Source organism: Pinus tabuliformis, chromosome 1_2 (genome assembly GCF_031772625.1).
Source record: "Pinus tabuliformis cultivar Carrire ecotype Pingquan chromosome 1_2, CPIR1, whole genome shotgun sequence".
NCBI classification, from domain to species: domain Eukaryota; kingdom Viridiplantae; phylum Streptophyta; class Pinopsida; order Pinales; family Pinaceae; genus Pinus; species Pinus tabuliformis.
In genome coordinates, this window is record NC_142298.1 from 49,556,985 (window position 1) to 49,566,216 (window position 9,232).

At 37.7% G+C, this 9,232-nt stretch overlaps 2 long non-coding RNA genes across 2 annotated transcripts; both read left to right on the top strand.

Annotated features, from left to right (window-relative positions):
- Positions 1–2,583: 2,583 nt before the first annotated feature.
- LOC149204358 (uncharacterized) lies at positions 2,584–3,364 on the top strand. The gene is made up of 2 exons (XR_016251767.1): positions 2,584–2,974; positions 3,114–3,364. It is a non-coding gene; the product is annotated as an uncharacterized LOC149204358 (long non-coding RNA).
- Positions 3,365–6,954: 3,590 nt separating this feature from the next.
- On the top strand, positions 6,955–8,337 carry LOC149204359 (uncharacterized). Its single transcript, XR_016251768.1, has 2 exons — positions 6,955–7,279; positions 7,476–8,337. It is a non-coding gene; the product is annotated as an uncharacterized LOC149204359 (long non-coding RNA).
- The last annotated feature ends 895 nt before the right edge of the window (positions 8,338–9,232 follow it).

A 9,232-nucleotide genomic window follows, 5' to 3' on the forward strand; every position in this document is an offset into this window, starting at 1 on the left:
GGGAATGCTTTACGGGGGGTGAGCACACGAAGATGATAGCCCAAAAAGTGGCAATGGAGCCATTAGGAATGTGTGCATATTCTTAAGATCACACGTGTCCAAGCTTGATAAGCCCCAACATGCCAACTTGAAATGGTTAAGAACATGCACGCGGTTAGGAACATGCATGCATTCCTAATAAAAAGATAATTTATGCACCTGCGACTCCATTTTTTTTACCAAATTAGGTTTGTGCAACATGTTTTTGGGAGAGATTGAGCAAAATTCTTGCTTCCCAAACAACCTTGAGTGCCAAATAAACAACATTCTTTGGAGTCAAGTAAGCATTATAGTATATATATATATATATATATTTTTATATATATATTAAAAACCAAATTTATATCCTCAAACACAATTATTATATTGAATTGCAAGGAAATTGGATAATTATGGAATCTAATCATATCCCAAACCCATCATCACTGAACCAAAATTTAAAACTGTGGAAACCCAAACCAAGAACCAAGAAATCCAAATGATGAAATCGATACATTATTAGGTACACTAAGGTCACCAATACAAGATCTCCAAAACACTAGAGAGTCCTCATGAGTCTCTTGCAAGGTCATTAAGCTCAACTTTATCATCCATCTCCAATTTCTAAAGCTAGTTAACTAATATTTCTTATTATAGGGTTAAAATGTATGAAAACTATAGAGCCAGTCTAAATAAAGACCAAATTAGAAACCTCAACATTAATAAACAAGATTTATTGTCTTTGTTTGTTAACCAAGGAGACAACCATTGATACTAGTAACCAAAAAATGTATTTGTATGGACTAGTGCACCTACCAACCATTTATAGACAATTGGATGGATAGGTGGTTTATGGTATTCAATAAATCTCTCTGTAATAATAGGGAGGTACCTCTATACTTTTGAGGAAGTTATTGGTAGAGTTTCAGCTAGGAGTTGTCATGGGGGAAGTCCATGGGGTGGCTCGTGTGTTTGCGCAAGATATACAAAATGCTAGGCATAACCCAACACTAGATCCTTGTCCACCTAAACATAGGCCTAACCCCCCTACCCAACATATTATCATCATGGATAACATTGTTTAGATCGAGATGATGCTAGCTTCATTGACTCACATGCTAGTGCAATGGGGCAATTTTGTGGCATTTTTGCACGAGGAGCCACCAAAAACAAATGTTTTGGGTGGGGTTTGGACCATCTGACTCTGCAGTAGGCTTGACCAGTAGAGACGACATGGAGGCCCAATTGAGCTTCATAGATGTACCATTTGCAAGGCATATTTATTATGGCCATATGGAGAGCAATAGGCACCATAGTTTTATGGAAGAGGTTATTAGCTTGACCACACACACACATACACATAAAAAATTTATAGTTGTTTTGCAATTGCTACACCCTAATAGTACTCCTCTTATCCCTATGAATGCATCAGTTCTAATTTTGGCCACTGATATTGCACTTGATGCCACTTATTCATTTAGTGTACCACACAACAAGGTATGGCGAATTAAAAACTATCCTGTCTTGCAATTTTTTTCATTTCTTTTTAGTCCATAATATAGATTCTTTTAGTTTTTAGTATAATTTTAGTGTTCATTTAATGTTTTTATAGATTGTGGTAACACCAGGGGAGGAGCCAGGCCCACCTAGGGAGGACATATGTTCCCCTTCTCAGGTATCATGTGTAAAATTAGATTTTGTTTAAATGTTTATTTCATTATCTTATTTTGGTTTACTAATTGAAATATTATAAATGTGTATGCAAGTTCCTCCATTTTCTCAGTTCTTTGATCTTATTTCCCTCCACATCTTTCACTACCAATCATTGTTTTCCCACCAATTGTCCACCAATATCATCAAATTGCCCTAAAATTGGATCTAACTTAGCTTGGTCACGATTTCTTCATTAATACAACCCATGAGTGTAAATTGTCCCCTACCTCCACCACTTTGCCATCCCATCCACCCACACAGATGTCATTCATAGACCATCTAACAACGTATAAGCAGATTGCGCGACTAAGTACTCCACTTGCCAATGTATCTCCATCAAATAAGGTTGACATTCACTATGAGATCATTCATTGATGATTTTTTCTTTTTGATGAATTAAATTGATTCCAATTTTTTTTGTTTAAATTCTATGCTCCGACTCTTGACTGGTGGTATTGTGAGATTATTCTTTAATAATTTTTCTTTTTGATAAATTAAATTGATTCCAATTTTTTTTGTTTAAATTCTATACTCTGACTCTGGGACTATTGTAAAGTAATATCACTAAAAAAGTTGAGATACGAAAAAAACCAAACACTCCCAATTAATTATAACATCTTAATTAAATTTCATAAACTTGAATTATTATGTCAATAAACCTATCTAATTTGAAACAAGGCTTCTATCATTTTAATTAGGCTGATAAGCGTTTCTTTTGAATCAGTCGACCTCTCTGATTTTAGTCTACCTTTCCTGTTTAAACATGACATCTGTTCACCATATGATTATCACGTATGTCCAATTACAATTACAAATATTTCGCCTCTTCCTCTTACGCCTTGTGTTATCAAAACTGTCCGAATCTCCGCAAATTTCGGCGCCTCGTTTATTCCACTACCCAGTCTCTCCAGCCCTCGAACATTCTTTCCCTTCGATCTCGCCAAAACCTTCCTCCAACTCTAGCTGTCTTTCATTCTTCAGTCACAGCGCTGCCCACTTCATTGTCTTGATTGTGTTCGGTGGAATAGTCACCCTCTATTGCCTCTCTCTTGAACTTCAACAGAGGCAGGGCTAGATGGAGAAGTATTCTTCTTGCTGCAAATGATAGAACTCATTTCAGCGCCCATAGGACAGTACACCAAGCTTAGAACCACGTTGGGACAGTTCATCTCCGAGAGTGGTTGCAGTAGCAGAAATTGAAGCTGACCGCTTTTATCCATCTAATTATTCTTAGTAGATGGAGGTGAACTATTTTCCCCTTTTCTGTCTTTCGGGTGAATTCTGATTTTGTTCTTCCTGTTATCGATTTTTCTCTTTTTGTTAAGTCAAAAATTCTCAAACTCTGTAAATATGTACTCATTATTGTTTCTAACTGCTTTTAGACGACGACTGGGGTGCATGGAATTAACATGGTTCAACAAAGCTCTGACAAGCCTTTAGAGAACTCTGTGGAGCTTGAGTCTCATTTCGTTTTGTTGGTATGAACGGGTTGCAACTGCTGAGGGGGTTGAAGGTGATTGTTTGGGAAGACCTCTCCTATCAGTGGTTTGGGCATTGATAATGAAGGAGTGTTCGATAATCACGAGCAAAACTATCATGAGCACTCAAAAAAGTTGTTAGACTACAGTTGAAAGATGTAGAGATTCGTCTTGCTGAGAGAGGTATCGCATTAGAAGTAACAGATGCAGCTTTGGATTTTATTCTTCGGAAAGGCTATGATCCTGTAAGTAAAACAATCACTTTGTTTTTCTTTCTTTCTTATTCAGAGTCTGTCTTGCTAGGGGATGTGTTCCCGACCCTAGTAATCATGTCCCTGCATCTCTTTGTCCTGTTCCTGGGCTCTATCACTCCCTCTGTCGCCATTTTCCTTGGCTCTAGCACTACCTCTGCCACCTCTTTTCTGACGACCTGGCAAGATAATCCCGCCGAAATGCTAGGCCCACCCAATTCTTTGGTGTAAGTTTGAGTTGGTGATCAACATCTTCACAGTAACCAGGAGGTCCTCACACAATCACTTATTATTGGATAGAGGACATGTTGATACATATTACTGACTTATGAGACTTCAGTCTGCAACATGGCATTCAACATCTGGCCTATCCATGAAGAATAAAGTCTGGAGTGTAAGCACGTAGAGAACATTGAATCATCATAGCTTTGTATAGCTTGCTGCTTCTAACAAAACTCTATTCAATTCTGTGCTGATATCAGTGGTGAACTCAACAAGATGTTAAATGCATTCACTATTATACAGGATGAGTTCTGTCTCTTCCAGCCTGTTCGAATCAAAGATTGGATAGGTGGAAAACGAAATCAAACATACTGTGCATGAAACACAGCTACACTGAAATTTGCTTGGAAGATTTCAGGGCCATGATGGGAAACCATTGCAAGTATTGGATGGTGATAATGGTATTGGTGAGCATCTACGAAGTTGCAAATGCTCTTTTAGAGAATGCAAAATGGCTTTTTTCATGTGAAACATGATTTGCAGAACCCATCAGTTGTCCTGGAGAACTGGTCTGAGGGAACAAGCATCTGTGATTGGACTGGGGTAAGCTGCAGTCCAGGTGGATTTGGGATGGTGGGTCTAAACTTGTCAGGATCAAAATTGTCTGGTATCATATCCCCTGCATTGGCTAACATTCAATCTCTCAAAATTTTAGACCTATCATCTAATAACATGAGAGGCCCATTCCTCCTCAACTGGGCAACAACCTTCACGACCTTGAAATCCTTTCTCTTTTTGAGAATTATCTCAATGATACAATTCCTCCTTCACTTGGAAATCTCTCCAATTTGCCAGAGCTATTGTTGTATTCCAATGACCTTTCTGGAACCATCCTGGAACCATCCCTCGAGAAATTGGGCTTCTGAAGAAGTTGAAATTTCTAAGAGTTGGGAATAAGTACCACGAATTGAAAGTTAGTTTGCCTTCCCAGTGAAGCTTGGATTGCTTTCCAACATTCTTGTGAGTTGCATTACAGCGCATACGAGGGTCTCTCGAAGACAAACACGCGGGCAGGTCTCTGGAAGGAACCCGGAGGATGTGGCATATTCTAACAAATGGGAGCAAAGCAGGATTCAGATTTTTAACGAAGCTTCCCCTGTCCGTTCGCTTGTATTTAGTCCTATGACATCTCTGTACTCGGTAAGAGGGTCCACATAGATATTATGAGGAAACCCTGTTAATTCCATATACCATACTATATATGCACCCCACTTGCACAGCAAGATTTATCCGGGGGACCTCGTGATGCGTATGCTTATCTAAACATCAAGTTGTAGCGCTAGATGAAAATCCCCTGGCCCCATGGCAATCTCATAGAGCAAGCAGTGGAAAAATACAGGGAGCTCTGTGAATGCAAGAGGAGAGGAGAATTTGTGCAAAGAGAGCATGTCATCAATGGCGTTGAGTTTTATTATCAACCTCCACCCAAGAAAGCCCTAGAACAAGACAGTCTGCAAAAACTCAGTAATTCCTATGAAGACATTCAGCCCGAGCCACACCTTCCTAGTCCTAATCTTCGCCATCACACTAATCTTCATACCAATAATAACAATTCTGATCATAGTCATCACACTAATTCTTATGCAAACTCCAGTATTCCTCTTGGTTTCAATAGACATTGTACTAAATTTCCTAACCTGTCATTATGTTCATGGTGAGAGGCACAATGTGATGGGTTTGCATATTGCACATGCTCTGGTATTTCCTAGAAACAATGTTTGGGCCATGCCACAGATTCACAGAGAAAATCAACTCTGTAATTCATATAACAATACCCATCAATTACATGACAACATTAATATGTTGGCCTCAAACATGAACTTCAAATGCCCCAGTGGATTGTTTGATCGGCCCGCCTCAAATCACCGTCAAGAAGATCAACTAATCTCTTCCCAGGACACATCTGACATTATCTCCAAAGAAAAAGTACAGGTCTCAGACCTAAAAATAAACAAAATGCATCAAAGAGGAGTGGATAATCAGGAAGAAGAATGTTCAACTAGTGACCGAAATGAAAACAAAGTTGTGGATCCCTGGTTACTTTTGCCTGGTTACTTTTGGTACAACAGAGACATGAGCATATGAGCTCTAGTTTGTTCAGTTTTTTCGTTCATGGAGGACTCTCTCGGCTCGTGGCCCCTGCACAAGCTCAATCCAAGGCTTCAAATTGTGACAACTCAAACTAAATTAATTAATAATTTTATGTGTTAGTGTCTAGTGCTGTGGTAGGTATCTTTCTGAATGTTACAGAGTCTAAAATTTCAGAACTTTTAAGTGGTTCACTTTATTTCTTTTGCTGAATGTGTCTTCAAACAGAGAACTGCACAAAGCATTGTAAATGTTCATGTGGAGCTACAAAAACATTGAAATTTTGTTTCATTCTGCAGGACATACTAGCAGTCAAAGACGAGGGTAAAACAGAGCAGGCAAGTTAAATCTTTTTAAAGAAAGTGATTATGCATGCTCTTAGTATCTTCTTGTTAGGAGAATTATTACATTACTTCAGTCGCTTTAGAACTTTTTTACATAATAAGCATGAAAATTAGAATGTTTGCATCTCATCCACAAATAAATTTGGAGCAACCATTTGTCTCACTTTATGTTTTAGTCATATTGGAAAATTTGAAGTACAGAAATGACATATCTCATTCCAAATGACTTGTTTGTTTTTCCCTAGGCATTAGTAGCACATACATTATTTTGAAATCACAAAACTAAGTCAGCTGGTTTCTTTATTGTAAACTCATCTCCTGCTGCATTCCAGATTCTTTGGCAGTCCCAGCCCAGAGATGTTTTTGGAGAAATTGGAGTGCTCTGTTACAGACCACAACCATACACAATCCGTACAAAGAGGCTTTCTCAACTTTTGCGACTGAACCGCAATTCATTCATGAATATTTTACAATCTAATAATGCAGATGGAACGACCATCATGAACAACCTTCTTAAGGTTTGCAAGCAAGAATTACGATAAATATGCCGAGTGAACTTACCATAATAGGTTTTTCTAGGAATAGGATCAATTAAATGTATTATTGTAATGTCTTGGTTAGTATTGCAGGAAAACTTAACTTCATGTTGATATGACTCTAGCAATTGAAGGAACTGAAGGACCCAACTTTTGGACAACTTTCAAAAAAAATAGATTAGTTGCTAGCTAAAAGAAGAATGGATGTACCTGTTTGTCTATGTTCTATTGCTCCAATAGGGGATGCCCTTCTAATGGAGCAATTATTGAAAAGAGGGATGGATCCTAATGAATCAGACAACAATGGCCGCACACCCTTGGTAAATTTCAAAACTAAAATTCATTTTGATCAGTAGAGTTTCATGGTCTTCGCAACACTTTCTTTACGTTTTTGTGGTTCCTGACTTAAGTACATCTTTTCATTTGAAAGCATACACTGCTATGAGTGGGATAACCGATTAAAACTTTCCATTTTGTTTTGTTTTGTTATAAGCACATTGCTGCAGCAAATGGCTTTAAAGATTGTGTCAACCTTCTTTTAGAATATGGAGCAGATGTCAATAGCAAGGGTATATTCTCCCCTCCCTTGTGCACTCGTTAGTTGTTTTCCCAATCAAGGAGTGTATTTCTTAATATAAACATTTTTTCTAAAATTTTCTCTAAAGCTCAGTGAAATCAACATCTTTTTAAATTTCAAACTATTGCCACCGTTAATAAAATGAAGAATTTGACCAGATTATATTTAACATTTCATAAACTTAACAGATGAAGACGGAAGTGTTCCTCTGTGGGAAGCAATACTGGGCCAACATAAACCGGTTGCCACATTACTTTGTGACAATGGTGCAAATCTTCAGTCCGGTACTGTTGGCAGTTTCCTCTGCACTGCTGCACAAAATAAGGATTTGGATATGTTGAACGATTTACTAAGTTATGGAGCAGATATAAATGCAACAAATGGAGATGGGAACACAACCCTCCATGTTGCCATTATCCATCAGTGATGGATTGACAGAGGTAGTGAAGTATCTTCTGGACCATGGAGCAGACATGAATAAAACAGATTGTAGTGGTTGGACACCAAAAGCTTTGGTAGAGCATCAAGGGCATGAAGAAATACGGGAATTATTTCAAGAAAAATCTGTCAATATATTCACACTTATGTTTATCTATCAAAGATTCATCTGTCCCATTGAACCCAGATGAGCAAAATCACGCGGAGATCACGAACCCTTCAGGATATGCAGAGGAAAATGGCATTCATCATTTTATAAATACAATTTCCACTCCACCTAATGGATTGCAGAGGAAAATAGTTACTAATTTTGACAATTCTCTTTTCGGTATAGTCACAATGCCTTCCAACACCAACCCTAGTGTTGGTGGCATGAGTCATGCAATTAAGTGTTCCTGCTGGACAAGCCCTTCTCTTCCTAAAAGAGTGACGATCCACAGGCATCACCCAATTTACATCAAAGCAAACAGGCAACCAGGGAAACTAATACTCTTGCCAAATGCAATTCAGGAGCTACTAAAATTTGGTGGTAAGTATTTATTTTATATATGAACTCATGATTTCATGAGTTCAGATTTCCTATAATATTCGAAATTAGAGCGCTGCAGAAGATCTTACAATTAGCCATTCACAGAATTGTTGTTCTCGCAGGTGAAAATTTTGGTTATTTGCCTGTGAAAGTTTTGAGTGAAGATTCTGCAGAAATAGATGACATCGATGTCATTAGAGAAGGGGATCATCTATTCCTTGTTAATGAAGAGACTGAAGAGATATATAAGAAGGATGACCAATGATAGTTGTAGAAATTCTGTCAGCATGCCTTCCTCTGTGATCCAGAAACCATTTTAACTATTGTTCAATTTCCAACACCAATTCATAGAATTCTACATTTTCTTTTGTTCAAGCAGAATTCAAAGGAGTAACAGTGGTGACAAATGTATACTTCAACGTCACAAAGTTGGTTGGAATTAAAGTCCATGTACTCATTTCACCTGACACAACATGATGAAATGATGTATGAAGGAGCATATCCATTATGTTTATGGGGTTCTTTCAGATTTTAACCCTAAGAAAATGTTTGCTTTTAACCCTAAGAAAATGTTTGCTTTTAGTTATGCTGTTTAGTTTGAGGTACTTTCGATCAACCTGAATAAAAAAATTGCTAAGTCTATGCATGTCATCTCTGTGATAACAGTATATCACGTAGGACAAGATCGAAGTCTATACATGTCATCTCTGTGATAACAGTATATCACATAGGACAAGATCGAAATTCTGCTTAAAGCAATGGTTACATGAGCAGCTATATTGAATATTGAAAATTTGAAATCTCTTTTGCGTTAATTTTCAAAGTTTTATCGAGAACATGGATGTTTAATAAGTATGTCCTAAATTCTTGACTCGAAGGTTGACAGCAAAAAGCTAGAAAGGCTGTAAGTTAGGGAGCGGAAGAGTAAGATAAAAATAAATAATGAAATGTATAAAATTATAGTCAGTGAAAGATGAA